We start from the raw sequence: 25,716 nt of genomic DNA on the forward strand, positions 1-25,716 counted from the left end.
CTCCTTTCATTTTATAAGAACATATTTTTGATCGTAAAAAAAAATGTTTTGATACGTTGAAAAAATTACAGAATACTGAATTCTGTTTATCACATAAATTTAGTGCTTTGAGATGTAATAGCTTCACATTTGTTAAATTGTAGTTTTCTGAAATAATGTCCATCACTTATTTGCATTAAAAATAGAGTAGCAGGGCACCTGGGTGGCTCAGTCGGTTAAGCGACTGACTTTGGCTCAGGTCATGATCTTGCGGTTCATGAGCTCGAGCCCCACAACGGGCTTTGTGCTGACAGCTTGGAGCCTGGAGCCTGCTCCAGATTCTGTGTCTCCCTCTCTCTCTGTCCCACCCCCACTCATGCTCTGTCTCTCAAAAATAAATAAATGTTAAAAACATTTTTTTTTAAAAAATAGAGTTGCTAACTTAATGTAAAAAAATTCATAGGGTCGTTTATTCAGTATAAATTTAAGCACTCACCCTTTGCCAGGCATTGTGCTGAGCTCTGGGGATGAATATTTGAAGGCATGCCCCGTTTGTCAGGAAGCCAAAGTCCTAGATCCGGTGCTGGGGTACTAAGTATAGAGCTCCCTAACCTTTTCGGGAGTCGGGACTGGAGTGAGAGAGAAGAGTTCCCTGAAGAGTGCTTCAGGGTCAAATAGGATTTGACCAGATGAATGGAGCTGAGGCAGCCTCACACTGTAGGGCAGCGGAAGAGGAGTTCCATCTACCGGATCCAGTCGATCCGGAGCATACTTTGAGGGGTGTGCAAAGCAGTAATGGAGAGACTATGGAATTAGCCACAAACCAGATCCTAAAAGGTTTTGATCATTCTGAAGAGTTTGAAGGTAATCAAAAGGAACTGGAACAAGAGGCAGGTTTGCATTGTCAAAAGATTCCCCCTGAGAGCCAAGTGGAAGATGAGTTAGTGTGGTGTAGACCAAGCAACCCTGGAGCATAGGGGATACAAAAGCAACAGGCCTTGGTTCCTGGGGCCTTTTGCTGTAGACTTTGTAGTGCAAAATAGCGCACCGTTGCATATTTATTCAATTCCTGATGCATTTATTTAGATCCTGATGTGCCTTGATAGATGAAGTCGAAAATCCCAGGGACTGTTAGACCTGGTTCCTGCCCTCAAGACATTGAGAGTCTAGATGGGGAAAAAGTGAAAACCCAGGGTTTTGCCCTCGAACAGTCTGCGGGTTTGCGGCACCGGCCCCCATGCAGTCAGAAAGGCACATAAACTTTTGACTTCCCCAGAAACTTTACTAATAGCCTACTGTTGACAGGAAGCCTGGCCAATAACACGGTCAGTTAACACAAACTTCGTATGCTCTGTGTATTATTTTCTATATCATTACAATAAAGTAAGCTAGAGAAAAGAAAATGTTACTAGGAAAAATCATGAGGAAGAGAAAATGCATTGACAGGGCTGTATTGTATTTATAGGGGGAAAAATCTGTGTATAAGTGGACCCGTTTAGTTCCAGCCTGTGTTGTTCAGGGGTCAGCTGTATAATATTGTCGTAGTTGGAAAAGTTCTTTCACACACAGTATCTCCTTTGATCCTTAAAGCAACAGTGATGTATCACAGTTTTACAGCGACATTTTATTAATGAAAGACTGTACCCCAGATTTATCTGTGCTCTATGGCCCTGTTTATAAGCAGAGTTTTAACTCCAGCCAAGGTCTTTGTTGTAGCATGGGATCTTGCCACTATTCCACACGGTCCCATTTGTTAAATAATACAATGATTAGGTAACTATGATTAGGTTATAAGATGAAAATATACGAGATTACGTAAAATGTGATTACCCATCAGATGGCTTATGTAGACAAGAACTATATGGTTAGTTTGAAGAAGAATTAATCACTCTCTATATCTTGAATGGTAATTTGCTTCTTGATGGAGTAGGAAGCTAATTCTAGAGTACAGAAATGAATGAAGAAATGTGCAAAGGCAGACAACAGGATATAAAAGCTTGTGCCTGAGGGTTCTTGGAGGGGAAATAGGGAAAGAACTGGTATTACTACTTGGATCCAAGGGTGAGTCATTTGAATGTCAAGATTAAGAGTACATAGGCTGTCCTGGGGCACCTGGGTGGCTCAGTCTGTTAAGCGTCCGACTTCGGCTCGGGTCATGATCTTGCCGTTCGTGGGTTCGAGCCCCATGTCGGGCTCTGTGCTGACAGCCTGGAGCCTGCTTTGGATTCTGTGTCTGTCTGTCTCTCTCTCTCTCTCTCTCTCTCTCTCTCTCTCTCTCTGCCCCTTCTTGACTCGCTCTCTCCCTCTCTCAAAAATAAAAATAAACATTAACAAAAAATTTTAAAGGTATATCGGCCATCCTGAAGAGAAGGTGGTAACAGAGACTTAGAAATACGTGCTCAGCAAAAAGAACTCAGCAACCATGCATAGAATGAACGGGCAAGAGAGATTTAAGGTCAGGTCGGTTAGGAAGGAGTTACAACAAAGCCAAGGTGTGCCCTCCTCTGCCATGAGAACTTCTGCGCTCCTCCTTCCTTCCCTTTTTCCTGTTCTCTGTGGAGTGCTCCAGCTGTCACTCTTGGATTCCACATCACTTAGATATTTGAGATGCCAGGGGTGTCCTTGGCCCACCAATTCCTGAGGATCTTCTTTCTGTTTCTGTCTCTTGATACTGACGCCCAGTTCAATCAAGTATTTTGTTCTTGTTTAATAATCATGATTCTAGGGCGCGCGCATGGGTGGCTCCCTTGGCTGAGCCTCCGACTCTGATTTCGGCTCTGGTCATGATCCCAGGGTCCTGGGGTCGAGCCCCACGTCGGGCTCCGTGCTGAGCATGGAGCCTGCTTGGGATTCTCTCTGTCTCTCGTCACTATCTCTGTCTCTATCCCTCCCCCTCCCCCCACACTCTTCTCCCCTTTCTCTCTCTCTCTCTCTCACATAAGAGGAAAACTCATGATTCCTCTATATTTGAAAATCTTCCACCTCTTGAAATGCTGGAGTGCACCTTTTTCCAGGTCCTGGGAAGTCTGCCAGCACAGCTTAAGATTTCTGTGCTTGGTTTTCCGTTCGCTTGAGGCCACACTTTGGCCCGGCTAACGCACCCTCACACCAGATATTTCTTGCTGTTATTATCTACCTACCTTCGTCAGCATTTAGAATACTGTGTTTGGAGCGGTCTTCACCCCAGGTGAATTAGTTGGACGTTTTCTAATGCGCGTATCATGTTTTCCCCCTCCTGGCCCCATCTCTTGCCTGCCTCTTGTCGGTGACCTCAGCCCCACACACAGTTTAATATGCCCCGCAATATGTTATGCTGTTTATTCCCCATTCCAAACTCCTTACCAAGGCAGCAGTCTTAGCCAGAACCCTGCATCAACCACAGCAGTGCTCTTCGGAGCCCCTCTTTACAGTAGGAAGCCTCTTTGCTTTTATTGTCATCTTTTATTAAAATATATTTCTCTTCAAAGGCTACCTCCTGACTTTTTTTTTAATTTTCAGAGTGGTGAAATGTCTTTATCTTATTCTTCAAAAAAAAAAAAAAAAAAAAACAGAAAAGAGGAGGGGAACTGTTCAATAAAATGCACAGACTTGCAGGTGACCACTCTGGAATATATTCAGTGGATTCAGTGGCATCACCACGTGGCCCGAGAGCCCCTTGCCGCATTTCCACAGTTAATGCTCGGCCACGTGGCCCACCTCCTTTTCATTTTCAGGCTCGCTCTCTAGGCCTCTGGTTGGTGCATTTAATATGGACATTATCTAGTGAAAATGCCACATTTCATAATGTCGGAACAAAGTTTCAGTGTAATTGCCTCTGAAAGACATCCGCGGCTCTGCATTTACAACTCAGTACCTCGCTAATTTATGGCAAGGTCAGAAAAGCAGCAGGCTTGGGAGGAAGAGGAGAAGAAGCAAATGTGTCCCTTCTGCTCACAGTGATTTGTGGAGTTGGGCAATTAGGCAAAGTCCACAAATTGTAGTTTGATGTGGTATTAATAGCTGTAGCCATGGGAGCTGGAGCCCCGAGGAATGTCATCCGCTCAGGACAAGACACAGCCCAACATAGGAAATGTTTAATGTTTGGCTCTGTGAAGTGGGTAAGTTTGTAGTTTCCAGGAGAATTAGAATGCTGCTTTTACTTGGTTCTCCAGACTCCTTTGTTGGCTTGATGTTGAGAAAGCAGATGACACAGTGGTAAAGGAAGAAAGAAACTTGAGGAACAAATTTACAGAAAACTAGACTTTTTCTGTTTTAAAGACCCTTCTCCCTCCTCCCCCAGAGTGAAGCCCCCCCCCCCCAGGGATGTGCCAACTGGGGGGCGGGGGGCAGGAGTTGAGAACGCACGATGCACTGAGGCTCCCTTGTTTATCTCTGTGTTTCCAAGCAAGGCGGCTCAACAGAATTGGAATATGGCTAAAGGAAGCCACTTAGTGTAACTGCCTGCATCCCTATAATGCAATAGCCAGAGGTAATCTGCTTGTTAGGCACTTTCCTTTATGATCCTAGCAAGTCCCACATTCTGGAAGCAAATGTTGTATTTACCATAATCCACGAAAGGAAAAAGCCGGGGCTAAAAATACAAAACCGAACAAATGTAAAACAGTGCTGCCGCTCCAGTCTCGTAATTGGTCTACAAATGAGTCTCAGGCATCTGTGTGGCAGAGATACTTTTATGTATCCCTGTCAGAGCTGGCTGCGCTTCAGATGGGTTTCCAGGGGCATCAGGATTCCTAAGCCGCTCTGAGATGGCGTTTTGTGCTGACCAAGCAAATAATAGCAGGTTGTATGTGGGGCTCCCACGTTCGAAAGCGTGATTGCCTGGTGAGTGATTACATTTAATATGAGAATCAGGTAAGGTTGCTCGCCCAGAACCGTTTGGTGGGTGGAGATATTAAAGGGTGGAATTGCTCTGGGAAATCTATATTCTCACATCAGCTGCTGAGGAAAGGTGGTGATGCTGAGGCAGGAAGCACAGAGAGGAAGTGAACTGTGGGGAGAGATGCCTGGGCACTGCCCAGAGAGAGCATGGCCGTGAACTCCCTTCAAGCCGCGTGTGGCACAGCCTTGCAACCGAGCAGGGTTCGAACAATCCAGCCTGGCCTCTCTAGCAGAGAAGAAGGGGCTTTTTTCTTCCTCCTTTGGCATCATCTTCAATGCTAGCTAAGTTTCATTGAGCATCTTGGGTGCTTGGGATTCTGTTTGAGGATGCGGCTTCCATTTAAAATGTGGCTTTTAGGGGTGCCTGGGTGGCTCAGTCAGTTAAACATCCAACTTTGGCTCGGGTCGTGATCTCACGGTCCGTGAGTTCGAGCCCCGCGTCGGGCTCTGTGCTGACAGCTCAGAGCCTGGAGCCCGCTTCGGATTCTGTGTCTCCCTCTCTCTCTGCCCCTCCCCTGCTCACGCTCTGTCTCTCCCTCTCTTTTTCAAGAGTAAGTAAAGATTAACAAAAAAAATTTTTTTTCACCTGGCTTTTAGGGGCACCTGGGTGGCTCAGCCAGTTAAGCATCTGACTTCAGCTTAGGTCATGAGCTCGCGGTTCATGAGTTCGAGCCCCACATCTGGTGAGCATGAGCCCCACTTCTCTCTCCCTCTCTCTGCCCCTTGCTCATTCCCTCTCTCAAAACTGAATTTAAAAAATTTTTTAAAAATGCAATGTGGCTTGTATCTACTGCTGCTTACCCTGCATGAGAAACGATTACTCCTTGCTGATGTATGCACTTGTTTGGATTTCCAGTAACTACTTCACTAAAAAAATTAAAGAATGTTCTGAGAGCACCTGTACTCTTTCCAGGTGCCGTGTCTCATTTAATCCTGACCACAGCACAGAGACAGGTGTCCTCATACTCATTCTCGGCTAACGGTGTTGGGACTCAGAGTAACTGCCCCAGGATTAGGTAGCAGGGTAGCTGCACCGCTGGGACGTCAGCTGGGGCCTGGCTAGCATCAGCACCCTTCCTCTTTCCCATTCATCACACCTCGAGAAAGAGTCCGTAGTAATGCGTAGACACTCAGTAAATATCGAATGAATGAGTGAATGAATGATTCAACCAATGGCATCTTGGTGTTTTACATGCATTCATATGAATTTTTCCAAAAGGGCTCCATGTGTAATTGATGAAGCTTTTCACTAAGGGATCTTCCTTTAACATGACAAACGTGTCTGGGTCTCTGCACATGTTGTAAAAAACAAATTAAATGGATAAAATAATAAACACAGCTACGTTTCGGGTCTGAATGATCAGACTCTTTAGGATTTTTCTTCTGGCTTTATTGACATATCCTTGGCTCATAACGTTGTGTGAGTTTAAGGTGTACAAGGTGACAATTTAAACAGTCAAACTTTCATAATAAAGGGAGGAAACGTTTTTCTTACAGTGCAAACAAGAAACTTTGTTTTCCCTCTTTGCCTTAGTGCCTCCTGCCCCTTGTGTGGCCTTGGTGTCTGCTCTTTTTCCTTAGCTGGCTGAAGAAACTTACACACAAAACACATTGGACAAGTATATTGTTGAGTCACCGAACCACATTCTATCAGTCCCTGGGGACCACGTGCCTAAGTGCTCCATGTGTGAATTGGTGCCATTCACGTTCCTACAAATGGAATCTCTCCTACAATCTGAGAGGTCTTTTCCGGATTCTTTGCTTCTGAATCCAGAGGCCCTTTGACTGTCCATGTCATTAAATAGCTCGTTTTCCATTTACAAGCCACAGCCACGTCCCTGAGTGTACTTATCCACGTAGCTTTATCTTTGCCTGATCTCCAGCGTCTATCTTAGGTGAAAAACCTAAGGCACTTTAGCAGCCAGCCCAAAGCCATAGCACATTGAAGACAGAACTGGATCAGAATGGATGTTTATTGAAAAGAAAAGGACGGAGCCAAAATGGTAGATAGAGTTTTACAAATTTGGATTCAGATCAAATGGTGCCTTAATGAAAGTCACAAGGAGTCATTAGGATTTTAGATTAGGACCTGAAGAGACAGATTATTTGTCCCATCCATCCATCCATCCATCCATCCATCCATCCATCCATCCATCCATGCCTTGTATGTAACAGGCCCTCTGCTTAGGGGATGATGACATAGAAATGAACAGGAAGCAATGGGTTGAAGAGAAACTACTTCTTGAGATTTTCAGGTTTTTGTTTTTCGCAAAGGAGGATTCCTTGGAGAGAGGAATTTCAACTTTTTATTAGTTTCTGCCTTGTCCCGTCAGTGAGAAATCTTCTCATGCCTGCAGCAGTGGGTACGAGCAGAACACTGACGGCCGGCCAAGTCAAAAAGTCTGCACTTGGGTTGGTTTCTGAGTGTTTAAAGAATCCTTCTTTTAAGATGTTAGCTTCAGAGGTAGAAGTAATTAAAAACCAATGCTACTTCCCTCCCTTTTTGTTTCTTTTAATATGATGAGCCCCAAGAGCTTCTACAGTCATTAAAAAATAAAATGCTTGTGCAAAGCTTGTCCCCATAAGCCTTTTTGAGCGTGGCCCCCATGCATACAAACCAGGATGTCTTTGTTAAGTAGGGTAAGCCTGTTAAAACGATTGAGCTCAGTGTTTCATAATCACGTGGCAATAGATGTGAGGCAAGTGAATTTCTCTTGCGTTGAATGTGGACTGTATTTACAGGAGTGTATATAATCACCGTTGACTGCTTTTATTGAGAGGAAACTGCTCTCATCATATCTATCTCCATGGTGTAGACTGCAGATCACAAGCTACTGTGTCCCTTGAAAATTCGTTTATACAAACACCTGACCACAAGTATGTAAAGTGGCCGAGCAGAGTCTTTCCCTGGGCTCCCCACGTGGTGAGACTTCCTCCCTCTCAGCAGGGGCAGAGGTCACGCAAAGAAGGTTCTCCCCCGTGGAGAGCCACACATCAGAATGGCCATAGGCCTAATGGTGTCAAAGATAGTATACATATGTTAGGTTAAAATAAAATTTACACGAAAGGGGTTCTAGAGTGGAGCGAAAGGTATTCTAACCGTCCTAAAGTCGGTATTTTTAGCAACAAAGAGAATCCTATGCTGGGATGCATCATCGTGCTTCACTGATGCTTTGCCAGAGGTTGTCCGCAGACTCGTTGGCACCGTATAGAAAGGATGGGCTTGGTTTTGCTGACCGGTTGGGATACGCAAAGTGTAAATAGTGGAAGTGAAATTTTGCCTGATTGCTTCTTTCTCCTGTCTGTAGCCAACAGAAATACAGGGCTGTGACTAAATGAAGCTGAGACTCATGGAGTGCTAGAGACATACATGAATCATAATAAAAGTCAAGGACAGTTGATACTTTGGCCGACTGGCAAAGTGACACGCCTTTTATATTTTGGGTCAGAATAACATTGTGTCCTTTCTAATTCTTGAGATGCTTGGCTTCCTAAAATGACCATCTTTATTTAGATTAAGGACCCATTTAGAGTAGTTTTAATAATGTATGGTTTCATACATAAGTGGTTCCATAATTTATTTCACCATTATTCTCTGTCAGGGTCTTGAATGTTGTTGTTAATTAAGGAGAAAAAAAAGAAAAAAGGACAGTATCTCTCCCTCCGGTTGGCCAAGTGAGTTGCCCTTGTTGTCGATTGTCGTCCCAAAAACAAACCAAAAACTACCCTTGGAGCCTGTCAATGATGTCCAGTTTAGTGAATTACAAATTGCCTGAGCAAATAGCATTCCAGGCTCACAGGTGAACTGCCTCCTAGCTAGAACCCATTTATCACAAGTAACCCATTTACCAGGGAACCTTCGACTGATTTACGCCCAACGCCTCCTTCGCACACCTAAATTATTAATGTCCATATTAAGGAGATCCCCTGCCTTCGTCACCTGATGTGTTTTGACTTTCTCCACACAGCTGAAGCCACCGATCTTTAGGTTCGATGTCCTGTAGATGAAAATTCCCAAAGAACACATCCTTGTCGTAAATGCTGTACATGTGACTGTAAGGCTCGTGGCCAAAGGGGGCGGGATTTCCAGAAGCAGTGTCTGAAGTAAACATGCAGGGTTTGCTCTTCCTGAGCATAGCTTCAGGACACATCTAGTGTTCTGTTCCTTCTAGATCTTCCCGTGCTTTACGCTCACAGTCCCTGTGTGCTGAGGTGCAAGGTTGCTAAGCTGTCCGCGGAGATCCTGATGTCTTATGTTTCTAGAGACACCTCTGCATGGGGGCCTCAAAAACAAACCGATCTCAAAGCACATGTGTAGTTATCGGTACGTGATTAGGAAGTGACCTCACCATCTTGGATTCTCCCCCGATAGGAAAGCGCTCTGTCCTCAGGTGTTCACGCGTTCAGGTGCACTCTGTGGAGTCAGCTCATTGCCAGAATGAGTCATCCCAGCGACTTGGCGCTGTGAACCGTGTTCCTGATCCTGTGGACACAGGAGCCCTCACACAGTTCTATTTCCCAGGGGAAGTGTGGTTTCCAGAATTGGTGCCATATGACCTTGGGAGGGGAATTAAAATCATTCTCATAGCGTTTTGGGTGGTGGTTTTTAAAATTCCTCTGTCATCCTGTCCCCGATGAGTTTTCAGCTTTCAGAGTCCATCGTGTTTCTCTTTGCTTGTTGTTTTCGGTAACAGAAGACACGAATCTCTCCAGGTAGTTTCGCTTTCCTTCCATCAGTCTTCTAGGAAAGCAAACAGCTCATGGTTTTCAAAGTAAGTCCAGAGCCAAAGGCAAGACCATAGGTATCACATGCTTTCTGTGGCTCAAAATCCTCATGCTTTTTTTTTTTTTTTTTTTTTGGCATAGTTACTGACTGCAGTACTATTTCTGTAATAAGTGTGTCCCATTTTCGTATAAGCACGAACCCTGTCACCCCAAGTCCCGGAGTAATTTATGATCTATTCCACGTTATCTTGGAAAGACCTCTTTCATGGTAGTTTTTAATGGCTTGATACCTCTTCAGTTTTTTGAGTTGATTGTCCTTGTCACATTGTCTATAAAAACTAACACACAAAATTAGGCAGCTGTTTGTGATACCTTTCAAAGCAGAGGGTGGGGCTCTGCTGGTCACGGTGGGCACCTGTCCCCTGCCTGCATGTCATTTTAAGCTGGGCCGCCTGAATGTAGTCAAGCCTCTCAACGTTAAGCAACAATGAGAAGAAAACAAAAAAAAAAAAAAACCTAGGCAGCAATTTGTTTCCTGCTTTCACTTTTGAACTCACTGTTAAAGTTCTGCTGCTAAATTATAATCTCCTATTTATTTCCCACGCGTGTACCCTTCGTCTCTTCAAGGAGTCTATTTAGCAAATATTGTCAGTTCCGGAAAATTATGATCGTAATTTTGGTTGCCCCAGTTTAGAGCTATCATTTTAATATTGAAGAACTATTGTAATATGCTTTGTGGTGTTGTTATTAAAGATAACAGTAATTATTTCAGTGATTTTTAAATACCAACAATAATCATTGCAGGTGACTTCCTAGTCTCAAGATTGGACTCTCCAAAGCCTTTTAAGATTGATGGGAACCTGTGAAAGGTTCTAACAGGAACAAAAGGAAATTAGGGGTGCTAGTCCAAAGTAAGCTTCTAAGCGGTTGAGGATATTTAACTGATTGGTCAAAGGCATGCTGTGGGCAGTCTTTTTGTTTCCATGACCACAGATGCTTCCTCATCCAGTGTTTAGTACCATCGTATTATGTTCCTTTATCCGCAACTGAAAGGTTTTCAGTCTCAAGCCCCGTAGTTCACGTTGAGTTATTAAATTTAAACGTTAGGACTTCCCCGCTGTATTCTCCAGATTCAGAAGTGGCCCTATTAAAGAATCCTTTTGCTAGCATCTTGGGTTTTATGTGCTCTTGAGTTACTTTTCCTTTCATACCTTTTCCGTGGGTGGGTTAACAGGAAGGGAAATGAGGGAGCATGAGAGCATGTGATGATGCTGATGCTATAGGCTTTTATTGTTGTTATTGATAGTTTTTGATTTGTTTTGTATGGTTTGTTTTGCTTGGAGATCATTCCTTACGGTCGAGGGACACGGAGAGGATTTTGAACCCTGGAGTCTTGTATTCGCTTCTCTACTCCTACGCATGTACCATCATATATGCACAGGGGACACTGTGTGTGGCCACAGGCCATGGCGTGGGACCCCTGTGTCTGGAGATCCAGCTTAGCCACAAGAGAGCCAAAAGATCTTTATGTTTTGTGAGATAAGGCTTCCGTGAAAAGGAAGTCCAAGGCTGTTTCGGTCAGGGAGGAAAGATTGTAGGGACAGACTGTTAGGAAAAGTAGTAAGGGCTTTCTCCTCATAACCAGAGCATCTAGCCTGAGCCATTCATTCTCTGCCCACTTCCCCCTGGACCTCACTCTGTCATGCTAGATCTTGCAAAGCTAGGAGAGGTCCCCGCCTCTCGGATCCTGGAGACAGCCCTCCTACACGGTACACCAGCCTTATGGAGTTACCAGGGGGCCTTCTAAAGAGGAAAAGAAAATGCTTGATGGGGAAACAGTAAATTGTAACTTCTTCAAAAGCTGCACCACAAGTTTCTGCCATAGCACCACAGCCGGTTACAGTTCACATCCTGAACCTTGGGTTTGACCCCGTTCATCTTCCTCCTGGAAAGTGGAGTGGAAGGAAGGGAGTCCAGAGTACTAATGGTGTCCTTTGGACTGAATGCTTGTGTCTCCCCAAAATTCAAATGTTGAGACCTAATGCCCAGGGTGATGGTATCAAGAGACATATGGGGGCCTTTGGGAGATGATTAGGTCATGAGGGTGGAACCCTCCTAATGCGGTTAGTGCCCTTATAAAAGATAATGCCTTCACCCCTTTCACCACATGAGAACCCAGCAAAAAGACAACCATCTATGAACCAGCAAGTGGGCTCTCATCAGCCCCCGAACCTGCCAGTGCATGGATCCTAGACTTAAAGCTTCCAGAACTGTGAACGATAGATACCTGTTGTCTATAAGCCACCCAGTTTATGGCATTTTTGTTAGAGCAGTCCAGACAGAGATACAGTGGATAGAGGAGGGATTGAACTGTTCCCAAGGTAGACTAGTGCAAATAGAGTTGCTTTGCCCCAGTCACGGGGTTACTTCAACAAGGACCAAACAAGGGCAGAATAGATATCTATATATTGTGATACTTTGTTCAAAACTTTGGCTGTTCGATTGCCCTGAAACCATGAGAAACCTAAGGGCAGTGACTGTGTGCTACTCATCGTTGTGTTGTGACATACGGCAGTGCCTGGCACTCCATACACAGTTGTTAACTAAATGAAGGAAAACATGTGGTGCAATGAAAGAAGTCCTAGTGGATGCTGTGGCAAGGTCAGAGAGTCCTGAATCGTGAGCAGTTACCACGTACAGGTTGTCTTTTTGTCTCTGATTTGCAGGATGATCACCCTTTTAGCACTTCCTGGTCTTGAAGGGTGTTCCTGACGAGAATATAAAAAAAACGTGTTCCATGTCTGAATCATCTTTTCCAAACAAAAGGAAAGTTATTTTTCCTTCGGTTTCTTTTTATAAAATGTGTCCTTGAACGGAGCTGCCGTTCACACTTGCACAGTCTGAACCTGTATGTTCAAAATGCATCAAACTTACTTCAATCTGCAGTTGTCAATTTTTTTTGACCTGACTGAGCCTTCCTGGGAGAATTTTCAGTGGCCCGTATTTGGCTATAGACTAAAGGGTGGTTTTGGATTCTGGATTCTAGCAATCTAATTATAGTCGTCCAACAACCTGGAGAGAGGGGGAGGCGGCAGGCTCAATCCTGCTACCATGAGGCTGCTTGTAGCATTTATTTCTCCGAAGCTCCCAATATGCCGTGGTCAGACTTAGCGAGCTGAGCTCTTCGCTTCCAGAAACAAAAGAGATTCACCACCTTCGAAGAAAAAAGTTCCATCCATTACTGGACGAAGTAAGGCGTTTCTTCGTGACAGCTAAAGCCACCTTGGGACCCATGACTGGTACCTAATTTTCCCAAGAAACCAGCAATTGCTTTTTTTTTTCTCTCATTCAGATTGACCCACCAAATTTAAGCCACTCCAGGGGGGTCTCTCCCCTCTCCTCTTAAATATACATAGGTAGATATTTAATTTTTAATACTCTCTTCCAGATTTTTTGACAGGTTATACATATGCTAATGGAAATAAGCTTATTATTTGAAGCCCAGAGCTTCTTGTCACTGAAGCTTCATTAACACTGTTATCGCCACCTGACATTTATCTTATAATTTTCTAGAGCTGACTGTTGGGTCTCCATGGAAACCCAAATTGCAATTGAAACAAGTACAGTAATAAAGGCATCCACGGAGATTGACAGCATGCAAAGCCTGGTTACATTTGTTGATAGTAGCTTCAGTGGCTACAGCTAGAGAGGGGGAATGTGCGCTTTCGGTGTTTAGAATTACCTCTCTGGCTTCACGAGTGTCCTACCTGACTCCCCTTATATGGCAAGTTTACCCTAACATCGTGGGTCCTGATGTTAGTAATTAGGTCGCTCATTTCTACTGGAATCCTCTCAAGGCGTTGCGATTATTGGATGTGAAATTAGCCATGATCCTGTTTGGATCTAAAAGCAAATTCTTCCTGGATGATTCTGACCCAGCGAGATGTTAGTCAGGACTTAGGATGGATTTCTTTGCAGGCATGGGGGCAACCACTGACTTGTACTACTTTCTCCCCCTTGATCTCAAGGAACCTGTGCTCTTTTAAGTTCATGACTTCACATCAATTTGGTTGATGCCTCAAAGCAAAGAGTCATGAGACTGGAGTGAGTCCAGAGTGAATTAATCTGAAATTAATTTGATTCTGAAAGACTCCATCTGGCTGTGTTTGGGAGAGGCAGTTAGACAGATACATAAACAAATGATCATCTGTATTCATTGTGCCAGATGTAGTGTCAAAAAATGAAGAAATGGCTTTAAAAAAAATCAGCTATGGGGAATTTTGATATAATGATATTCAGCCTCTTAGAATAACAGCTATTATAATTTAGCACATAATCCTATTTTCATTCTTATTTGTTTAGAGGGTTAGATCTGATGGTGTGTTTTTAAAGAAATAAGCAAATTAAATGTCAAAACCTATTTTAATTGGTGATTGAAGAGGCTAAATGGAATTTATGACATGCTGAGGGAGAGAAGGGGGTGTTCTAGATTTCTGAATCAAAGTGTGGTGTTTGGTATTGATCTCTTCAGATGTGATGTCAGGATTCAAAAACTAGCCAAGCGGCATGCCTTTGGACTTTGCCCCTTGATACATGGTTTTGTAGCATGGCCACTGGTATTTTGTCTCATAGGGAAACATACCCATTGAGCTGCCATGCATACAATTCCGGAAGTCTTCACTGAGTAGTGATACAGACTTGGCCCTGTTTTTCCATTACTTTTACCAATGTCTTCAAACAGACCATCAGGCGAACGTTGTGGATTGCTATCTAGGAATCCCTTGCAATCTCCGTAGGGCCTCTTGTTGCCTTTTTTTATGCTGGGACAGAAAGATTCTAGAAAATTCGTGGTTAGTGCCTTGAACGGTATCATAGGCACCTGTTATGGGCCTTTTATTTCCAATTTTCAAACCACAAACCTCATCTTTTGTGATGTCGTAAAGAGAAAGAATTAACATTTACTTCTTGGTGAACAAACATAATTTACTTTAGAAAAACAAAATCCCCAAAGGGAGCAATTCCTCTCTCCCCCCAGACTCCCACCCACTTCCCTCACTTGTCCCAGCCCCAACGCAACAAGAACCGTAATAGCAAGCTGGTAAAATAGAGCAGATGACTGAGGAAAATTAACCCAAAAGCCGAACCGTCTTGGCAGAACTGGTTGCTGCATCCAATGACAGCAAATTAGACGGTCCCCAAATCTTGAATGTTGATGCTCACGGTGTGTTAGAATGAGAGAGTAATGTCTCAGATACCTGGAACCCCTGGGGGATGAGTCAGCCTTATTAGCCAAGTTTGCAGGAGAGTTGAAAGCGTATCCCGTAAGGCACAGGCTCTTTATTGTCTCATTTTGAAGGAATCCTTCTTAAGAGTGAATTACATATTTCCCTGCCTCCTTAAACATAGTTATTGAGCATAATTTTGACCCTTTCGACGAGACAAGATCACCATTATACAAATTAATTATTCTGCTGTGCTGCTGTCCTTGGGAACTCCTGGAGAATAGAATTCAGCCCCAGCGCAGAGCAGGCTTTCCACCGCTATGCCCCATCAGAATCGCCTGTCTGTCGGCTGTCACCCCACAGGCCACCTACTGCAAACCCTCTCATTTGCTACTTCAGTCTCCTGTGGGTTTGAAAGGCAGATGATCAAGGCTGTGAAAAACCAACAGAAAGTATAAGAAATCTTTGAGGAATGGATTGAGAAGCTCCCCCAAAGGATTTAAAGGGCGTAAACATCAGGGCAGGAACTTTGTGACATACATTTTGACCGCTCTGAGGTCCTTTCTGTCTTGATTCTCTTGCTGGCATTGCACAAACGTAGGAGTTTGAAGGCATTATTTAAAAAAAAATACATCTGAATCAAATAAACTCTTACTCTACAGAAATACATGTCTTCCTTCACAAATGGATGCTGTTTGGTGATCTCAACTGTCATTAATATGACGTAATTAGATCCTATATATGCTGTCAGCTTTAGATTTTCCAGATCAGTGGAAGGAAACAGTGGCATCGCTGATGTCTGGTGCATTTATATAAAGCCTCACACTGCTGGCTGCACCCCTCAGGCTGGCGTTCATTTTAACTTGCACGTCTTGATTACACGTCATTTATGACCGAGGAAGGTAGGCCAAATGCAGGTTGAGGAGAGACCAGCCTGAGATTCAATTTTGCCATTGATAAATGATAAAATGAATAATGGATGGACAGATAATCAATATTTAACGGAAGGGTAGATAGAGTTCTAAGTACAAGGCCAAGGACAAAGGTCAGTGACATCTTTGTCCTTTCATCCAAAGTAGGAGACCCCCCTTGAATGGATTTGGCAGTGGTTTTATCACCAGAATAGCCAGAATCAGGACAGTGGCTTTGCCGGGGCAAGTGGACCCAGCGGGCATTTAGAGAAAAATAGGCATGAGTCATTAACTCATTGGTAAATGGCGTATCGACCCTTAGATTCAATAGAGGACTGTCAGGTGGAATTGCCTGCTTCTTTATAATCATGGTTCCGCTTTGCATAGCACGTGACTTCACTTTTACTACTTTGAAGACTTCTTCTATATTAAATTGAGGATACACGGGCACTGTGTAGGTACCATACTCACCTTCCAAATGAAACCCTCCCTGAATGTTTATCCAGAATTGTACCCCTTCCCCCACACTCCCTATCTCCATCCTCTGCTTTGTTTTTCTCCATTGAGATGATCTCTGATCTCTTGGAAGACTTGCTTATTTTGCCATTTTATGCCCCCTTGTAGAAATAAGCTCCATAAAAGGCAGTTTTACCTCCTTGTATTCACCGCTGTCTCTCCAGCACCTTGAATAGTGCCTGGATCGTGGGGTCACTTTATAAATACCCATTGAATTAAGGATGGAGCAAGACATCGCTGTCATCGAGGACTCCACAGTCTCACTGTGCACCTGCCTGGGGGCTCAGTTAATTATCGTTTCTGTAGGTTCAGCTGTGAGAGAAGGGGGGAAGGTCTGGGCCGGCAGGCAATCAGCCTGCTGGTCTGTGGAAGACGTTCTTCCTGATCCCAGATTTGGGGCAGAGTGGGAGGCCGTCGGAGCCGGTGAGAAAAACAGGGAAGTCGAACATGAAACCAAACTGGAGGCAAAGCCAACAGGAAAGGATTCTTGTTAGATGTGCTGAGGTCGAGGCAGTGCCGAGAGCTTTCTGTTGGCCGTGGCCGTGGGAGAGCGGACTGGGGGTTTGAGTGGACCCAGGAGGGAAGGGATCCCCCCACACGTGGCTGGGAGTGGCAGGGAGCCTCGCGAGACTTAGTGCAGAGTGCTGGCAAAGGGAGTAGGCGCAGGGCCCCCCACCCCACGGCCCTGCGAGTGCAGATGGTGGACAGGGCTGTGCCATCCAGCCTGAGGGCGTGGTGCAGTGGTGGCCGTCCCAGCCTTGGGTCCCTCGGCGTGGCTCAGTCCCCGGTGTCACAATGCAAGCTCCGTGGGAGGCAGGGGCACCGGGCCTGCGCTCTGCCAAGTGTTAGTCTCCTTTTCTAGCCGTCTGTCTTTGAATCTCATCGCCGACTCCGTGAAACGGTACGCACGCCTCCTCTTCCTTCCCCTCTGATTTTGTTTATATTCCCTTTAAAGCTTTGACCACAGGGATGAAGCGTCGTTTGGAATGCCGCGTGGCGGTCCCCACGGCCAGATCAATCACTTGTTGCGGGCGTACCGCAGCCCCTCATGTACGGACGGCTCTCTTCTGGGCATTGGCGCTCTGTATTTTGATCTCACATCATGCACTCTCTTTTCATTGGCCCGGAGCGGCTCCGGGGCATAAGCGACCTATTTTTCAACTCTCTCCTTCAAACCTAGCACGGTGCCTGACATAAAGCAAGCCTTCCGTAACTGTGTAATTTGCAGGAGAGAAACGGATTTTTGTGGGAGAGTAAACTTGAGGTGGGTTTGACGTCAGCCTGCCAAGGACAGCCGTCCGCTTTCACCACCGGTGTGTTTTCAAGCGAGTGGCCAGTGTTGTCAGTCCGCTCTGGTAGCTCCCTCTTGCTGCACAGGTAACTCCTGGGAAAATGTTGTCACCAGTGGCGGAAGCAGGAGTTACTGGTCTCAAGAGGTGTGGGGGATAGGACCGAGGGACAGGGCACCAGACAGGGTGCCCCTTATTTACATCGTTTGCTGCCAGCAGGTGAATATGGGGGACACTCTAGGTGAAAATTAGCGTTCAGTGTCGGGGGTTCCCCCACATTGGTCTTCACTTCATGATGATTCCCATTTCATTTACTCGATGGCACCGAACCAGTGTTTTCCCATCATCTAGAAGGACCACGTACAGTTGCTTGCCCAAGCAGACAGGTGCATTCTGCACCACTGAGCCAGAGGCAGGTGAATCGGACCGGGAGGGCACCTAGAGGGGTGCCTGGACCAGAGCCAGGGTGCCCCCCCCTCCGTTTTCTCATCTACAAAGTGGGAGCAGTAATCCTGACCTCAGCCTTGGGGGGGGGGGGATACAATTAATGTGAACTCCTGGAGGACTTTGAAAATGTGAAGCCCGATATAAATCTTATATGTGACTATTATTCCCCTGTTGCCATTTCTAAAAGTTCATCTAAAAAACCTCTCCCTGTGCAAATGCCTCCTGCTCCTGTCTGAAGTCCACTGAACTATTTCTGATAAATCACTGAATGAAGTGAGTTCCTGGGCAGGGGCCATCCAGAGCCGATGCCTCACTGCCTTCCCAGCAAGGGTTATTGTATGTTCAGACTCCAGGTACCCCCTGGATGCCTCCAAATTTACTTCTTTGTGGGGGTTTTCCAGCTATCTGCTTTTTACTAGCAGTCAAGTTGAGAGAAGATAATAAGGTTTCCCTTTTACTCGGTGAGTCCAGATGCCTGTGTCGTGTGGCCTTTCCTGCAGGAATCATTTCCTACGAGTCAGGCTTACATTTCACCCTGGTAAACAAACGGATCACTTTGAGACCTCCGTCCAAATATAATCCAGCCTTAATTCCAGCAATCCAGAGGGAGGATGCCTATCACAGGGGTCATCTGTGAATGAAATTGATGTGCTACATGTTCTTAATAAAGTATGTATTTTTTCACCTTGTCAAAGCACAGGGATAAACATAATACATGTATATGTACTCACAGGGAACTTGAACTCTGTTCTAGAGGAACACAAACTAATTTACTGTGCAATTGGACCATTTAGAGAAAGGCTTTGTCCTCTTCAGCCACTTAGGGTATTGTGTGCTCCAGTTAATATGCTGCGAGTTCACCAGCCAACCTCCAGATGTCTCACTTCAGAGATTTGGGGTCCCATCCTGTACTTGGTGTGGCCTGGGCACACAAAGTTTTGGTGGCAAACGGTAACAGTACCTTCCAGGTAAATACAAGAATGTCATTGGTTTCATCCTATTAGTGAGACAACAGATACCCAGAGTTTTGCGAAGTTTACCAAAACCATTCAGCAACTTGGAATCCCGATGCAATTAAGATATAGCTGCAGGGCGCCAGGGTGGCTCAGTCAGTTAAGCATCCAACTCCGGCTCAGGTCGTGATCTCACGGTTCATGGGTTCGAACCCCACATTGGGCTCTGTGCCGACAGCTCAGAGCCTGGAACCTGCTTCAGATTCTGTGTCTCCCTCTCTCTCTTTACCCCTCCCTCCCTCTCTTGTGCTCTGTGTCTCAAATATAAATAAACGTTAAAAAAAAAAAAAAAGTAGCTGTGTCAGTCCAATGGCAAAGGTGCTCCTTTGAAAGGCAACCTTGGGGCGCCTGGGTGGCGCAGTCGGTTAAGCGTCCGACTTCAGCCAGGTCACGATCTCGCGGTCCGTGAGTTCGAGCCCCGCGTCAGGCTCTGGGCTGATGGCTCAGAGCCTGGAGCCTGTTTCCGATTCTGTGTCTCCCTCTCTCTCTGCCCCTCCCCCGTTCATGCTCTGTCTCTCTCTGTCCCAAAAATAAATAAACATTGAAAAAAAAATTTTTTTTTAAATAAAAAAAAAAAAAAAAGGCAACCGTAGAAGATGGAGGTTTTCTTCATGGTAAGCCTGAAACGGTGCATTTGCAGAAGGACATGAAATTGCCAGAACTTGAGGTTGTAGGACAGCTGATTCCTTTCCCCAAAGTGAGAGGCTGGGAAGGTTTAGAATAGAGGATTGTGCCTTCTGAACGTGGCCGCGTCCACATCTCCACTGGGTCGAACACAATGCAGTGTAGGAAACTGCTGCTGCTGGACTCTGGCTGCCACGTTGCCAGTCAGTGGAGAAGAGAATTCCGTTTTAAAACTACTAAGCAACAACAGCATGGACAATGTAGAAGATCGTTAGTAGTACTGACTTCCATGCCCATCCTGTAGCCCATGCCCACCGGAAGGCACCAGGCTCGTGGCCAGCTTCCTTCTGCCTTTGCCTTATGCAGCTCAGTCTTGGACAATTTCCTGTGATCACCAAAAAGCCTTTTCTTCATGTGCTATTACTTAAGTAGAAGTGATAAACACACACACACACACACACACACACACACACACACACACACAATTCCTGAGCCCTTTGAAAGAGCAGCCTGTCAGCTGACTGAAATGATGGGACCACAGTTGGGATATTAGGAAAAATTGGAGCAAATTAAGAGAGATGATGCTCTGGTAGCAGCCCCGTCTGAGCCTGCAGGCTGCTGTGCACAGTGTCGGTGACACCTTGTCAGCTCCCCAGCCTGTGCCTTAGTCACCTGTGAGCCCCAGGGGACTGCATCAGACACAGATGGGGAATCACCCCCAGGCTTTAGGCAGCTGGTCATATTACCTAAATTATCTTCTCCATACATCATCATCCGGGCCCAACCCACAGTCGCAGACTTACAGAAATGAAGAGCCAGATGAGAACTATTTCTCTTTGTTTTTCAACTGAGGAAACTGAGGCACAGGCTGGGTACATGGTTTATTGGGATCCCACAGTTACATTAACGCTGAGCCAGGACGAGAACCCAGGACCATCCGGCCCACCAGCCCACAGACTTGCTACCAGGTGCCCCCAGCATTGGTGTCCTTTTCCTGGCCCCTTATTCTGGTTTTCCCAAAACCTCCTGAGGAGATAATATTTTAGTAATCTCAACTCTACTTAGTTTTTTTTTAAGTGTATTTGCAGTTAGAGGTATTTAATTACAGATAAAGTTAAAAATTGTTTGTCAGCTGTGATAATTTCAGGTGTAGCCACTTGTAACTATTGGCTACCATATTGGATTGTGCAGTTACAGAGCATCTCCACCACTGTCCAGAGTTGGGCAGTGTGGACACAAGACATTCTAAAAAAAAAAAAAAAAAAGACCAAAAAAAAACCAAAATAAGATGGATAAAAAGGATAGGAATAGTAAGATTGCTGATAAACCCTCAGGGAAATTAGCTGTCTTTACACAAAATTTGTCCAAGACAAGGCATCCCTTTTGTGTTGTTTTGGGGTTGATCTGTATCCTGAAGGGGGCATTTTATGTCTTCTCTTTTTTTCAGCACTGATACAATTGCTTAGAGCTCCTTATCGCTTCTTATACCCATTTTGTAAGTTTGTCATTCTTCTTTTCCTATAGATTAAAGGAGATAGAGTGCAGAAAGTTGCTTTCCAAGCAACAAGATGAAAGAATAGGTCTATCAATTCTTTTGTTACCACTCTCTAAAAGGAAACTTGCAACTCACTGGACCATATAAAAGCTTATTGTCTTGGAGTTAATGACAATAATATGTCGAATGAATTATTATAATTTTTGTAATATTTTACTGCTTAGAGGAACCTCAGAAGATTTTGCATATCCTCTGTTGATCTAGTTTTCTTTACGCAAAAATAGAGTAGGGAAGTAGGTCAGTGCCTGTGCTAAAAGCAAAAAGCAAGTACTCTCATTTTTTCCCCCCAAACATCATTGTATTTTCATCTTGGCTCTGAGACTGATACCACCAATGCCCGCTGGCTTGGTGCTCTCTAACTTGTGGTCCGATTCCATATGGCATCTGTCCTAGAGGAGCCTTACATTTGGCTCCTTGCCAAGAGCAAAAGCAGAATTGGCGTTCAGCGTCTTGTCGTTTGTAGGTGAGGTGCCAACAGAGATGCGTGTGGTTCTGTCGAGGGCCTGGAAGTGGCCACGGAGTCTACAGGAAGCCTCACCCTAGAGCAGCCCTGTTTATGGGATACTAAGCAACCACAGGTGGTCTTTACGTCTGTGTCCAGGCTCTGCACAGACCTCTTCTCTGGGGTGGGACATCGGAAGAGCCACTCTATCTTCATGACTTGCAGTTGCGTCATTTGCAAAACGGGGATGAAAATGTCAGCTTTGCGGGGCTGTTGCGGTATTTTATGTCACGTACCTTGCAAAGTTTTCTGGCCGAGAGTAAGCTCTCGATAAACATTTGAATTTGCAGTTAATTCCTGCATTGTCCTGGGTGCTGAGGATGTCTAGGGAATACACAGAAGTGAGCTAGTCTGATTTCCTAAGTCCGAAGTCAGATTCTCGTAAATAGAAGATCTTCCTGAGGTTTGTGTTGTCTGCTCTCGTAATTACCCCTATGTGAAGAGTGCCCAGGCTCTCCGTGGCCTCTGGCAAGTACCCCCGAAGGTTGAACTGTTGGACACATCATTTCTGGCTTCCTTAGAGGTGTCGACACGTTCAGCCTCATGAGGACAAAAGAAGTCAGTAAGTCTCTGACTTCTAAGAATGAGCATCAGCCAAAAGAAAGCTGGGAGTCCAAAGGAGGAAGAGCTAAAGGGGGGCCTGGGAGGGCTCAGTTGGTTGAGCATCTGACTTCAGCTCAGGTCATGATCTCACCCTCTGTGAGTTCGAGCCCCACATCAGGCTCTGTGCTGACAGCTCAGAGCCTGGAGCCTGCTTCGGATTCTGTGTCTTCCTCTCACTCTGTCCCTCTCCTGCTCCTGCTCCCTCCCTCCCTCTCTCTCTCAAAATAAGTAAACATTTTTTTTAAAGTCCAGATAAACAAAGGAGGAGGAGCTTGCGTGCGTTCCAGCCAAGTTAACCAGTCTGTGGTAGTACCATTAGGGTCCAGGTGTGGAATCCAGCAACATGGGGTCTGTGGGGCTAGGACCACCTGTCTTGCACACAAGCTTTTGATTGAGAAGCTCTGTTCTTGCAGCGGTTCGTAGGATAACTAGTCATTATTAGATTGACTTCCATGCTTTTCATGCTCTTAGCATTTGATGGTGATCTTTGGAACAGTTGTTTGCAAAATGGCAAGTAGTTGAGAAATGATGTGTAGATGTGTCTGAGAGGCGTTCGTGGAAGTGACCCTGTGGTGATAGAGAGGAAGGGGGTGTGGAGATGGAGACATTAAGTTATTATTGAGAAAATGCGGCTTTTAACATAGTCTTAATGGACTGTCAAGTTCTGCCCTTGGCCCCCTCCTTTTCACAGATGGTTGAAAGGTGTGTGTGTGTGTGTGTGTGTGTGTGTGTGTGTGTGTGTGTGTGTGTGTGTGTTGCTTTTTATTCGGCAGTATGATTCCAGGGACCTAATGGGATTTGCTCCTGGCCTTGTCTTCCCTGAGATTTACCCTGAGCCATTCACTGTCAGCCCACGGGAGACCTGACACAGTGTTTGGCCACATGATGGATTAGAAATATTTTGTGCTTTGGAGTCCACTGGGCCTAGGTTTGAATTCTCCTCTCACAATATGTAAGCCAGTAATCTTAGGAAAGGAACTTCTTCAATATTTGCATCTAGAAAATACTACTTTCTGATAGGATTGTTATAGAGATCACTAATAATGAAAGCAAAGACCCTGACACCACACCTGGCATGTAAATCCTCACTAAAATACGTTATTATTATTTAGGGTAGCAATTGTGTTTGAGTCTCTGCTAAAAAAAAATGGAATGGAAAAGAAGACTTGTAATGGTCACTCACTCTAGTGTATCACAAGTGCAAAGAAGAAGAGACTTAAAGGCAGAAAAAGCTAACACTTCTGAGACACTTACTGTGGACCGTGTTCTGTAATGAACACCTGACTCTGTGAGGTGACGTCTGTTGCTCCCATTTTACAGATGAAGAGTTGAAGGCCCAGAGTGGCCCAGTTAGGAAGTACTGGTGCGAGGATTCAGAGCCCGGGCCCTGAGCCCTGACAGCCCGCCGCCTCAGGATGATCAGAGCTCTGAAGGCATCCCTGCAGGACGGCTGATAGGAGAAGGGTTATAAATACGCACTTACCGATATAAAGAGCAAAGGCGTAAGGCACAGGCCCTCTTGTCCGCTTCCCTCCCTTTATGTGCCTCCGTGAGTATTTTTGGAGGAAATGAAAATGGCCCCTCATTGGGAGGGCACTTACGGAATGCTTGCTGTAGCCTAACTCCAGACATCAGGACTAATATCCCGGCACCGAACTCCTCCATTGTATTCACCGTGCTCTTTATAGACAGGATGCAACAGCCCCATTTTGGGAACTTCCGTTCCCTGTTAGCTGAGACCTGTGGCAATGCCTTCCTCTTTTCATCCTAGCTGATTGTCAGCAGCGGTAACCACAGCCCTTCCTGTCCCAGCACTACATCTTACCACACTCTCGTCTCTCAACGAGCTGTGAGCACCATATTCTGTTCCGCACCATATTCTGGGGCCTCGCCACCTCCAGTGAGCCAATCCACCTCCCTCCCCCTGGGGTTACGGTGCCCACTGAATTCTCAAAGGGTGATTTGTAAAGTACAGGTGCCCAGGAACAAGATAACCCATCAACCTCTAATATAAACGACCATTACATTGCACCTAAATTGTTGAAAGAAGATTTTGCGCTCAATATTTTATTCAGCAGAACATTTTTTTGTAACAATAAGGTTGATTAGAGAAAGCTCTGAAAAGTGCTTCAAGTTAGTCTGATTGTTTGTCTCAAGGATTAAAAAAAAATAATAATAAGTGGTAAAATAGAGGGAATAAGAAGAAGTAGAAATTGAAGCCAGGACCCTAGTGAAGAGTCTTTGCCATCATTTTCCTCTCGGGATTAAATTAAATTCAGGATTCGCGCTTTCCACAGCCTTTTTGTTTGTTTTTTAGCCATCGGGGGGGGGGGTGGGGGGTTCTTTTTTATCCAGGGCTCCGGACTAGCCTAGGTCCACAGCAGATTTAAGGTACACTGGTGGTCTTGGATTGTTTGCTTTAACCTAATAAGAAACCCTGCTTGAGATCCTCGACTCTCTTCTAAATTATTACCCCCAAGCCACCCTGAAATGACACCTGCCATTTGCACTGAGGTTTTCGCCCATGTGGCCCCCGTTTGACCTTTCTGCCTCCTGGGCTGGGGGCTGGCGGACCCTCACGGACATGGCTCTGCAGGTACTTCGTCCGGCGGCTGTGCACTTGTTTGGGCGCGTTTTATTTTCACAGGATGAGATGCTAAACCAAGGGCACAGTACTGCAAATGAAGGCTGCTTTTAGAGCATTCAGCCTTGTCACTTGGCAGAGTAGGTGGGTTTAGCCTGCAAGGAGGAGGGTGGTAGATGAAGGAGGTAGGGGATTTTGCTTTATTATTTACTGCAGCTCAAATAGGGATCCAGATACAAAATGAATGCCTTCATCATCGTATTACATGATGTTGACTAGAATTGCAGAATTCTAAACAAGCATTCTTTCTTCCAAATGAGGGTTTTGGAAAACAGCATTAAAGAAGATTGATATGTAAAAGCTTATGGTCTTGCTCTTTGTATCAGCCCCAAATATTTACTGAAGCTAGGAGAAGAAAAGGCAGACTTTCCTCTTTTCTCTCCCAAACGTGTGATTGTTTAGAACTCAAGTGCAACATCTGGAAGTCAGATATACAGAGAGCAATTTATGGAGTGTGAAAGATTTGAAATATTCAGTGTCCTTTAGTGGGAACTCAACTTTCTGGGGCTGCATTCCCCCCCCCCCCCCCCCCAGCACAAAGCAGGCATTTCTGAGATCGCCTTTGCCTCTCTGAATTAAACCCTTTGTGCCTGGATCCCATAAACAATGTGCTTTTTAAATGGGAGCCCCCTCCCCGCCCCGGCCCTTTTCTCCAGTGTGGGCAGCCAATCAGCTGCGCCCAGCCGCATTGCTGGAGCACTTTCCATTCTGAGCAGCAACAACGTACTAATTTGATGCACACATGGATGCCTCGCGCACTCTGCAAATTCATCACCAGCATCTTGCATTAGTCATCTGATGGGCTGCC

The 25,716-nt window shown here is 45.3% G+C and overlaps 1 protein-coding gene and 1 long non-coding RNA gene across 16 annotated transcripts in view; one reads left to right on the forward strand and one right to left on the reverse strand.

Moving 5' to 3' along the window:
- Positions 1–25,716, forward strand: part of CELF2 (CUGBP Elav-like family member 2) — an 840,819-nt gene that overhangs the window by 645,788 nt on the left and 169,315 nt on the right. The window lies entirely within an intron of this gene.
- LOC123386804 lies at positions 20,469–24,077 on the reverse strand. The gene is made up of 2 exons (XR_006601243.1): positions 23,519–24,077; positions 20,469–22,831 (listed from the first exon to the last, which is right to left on the reverse strand). It is a non-coding gene; the product is annotated as an uncharacterized LOC123386804 (long non-coding RNA).

This window comes from Felis catus, chromosome B4 (assembly GCF_018350175.1).
Source record: "Felis catus isolate Fca126 chromosome B4, F.catus_Fca126_mat1.0, whole genome shotgun sequence".
Classification (NCBI taxonomy): domain Eukaryota; kingdom Metazoa; phylum Chordata; class Mammalia; order Carnivora; family Felidae; genus Felis; species Felis catus.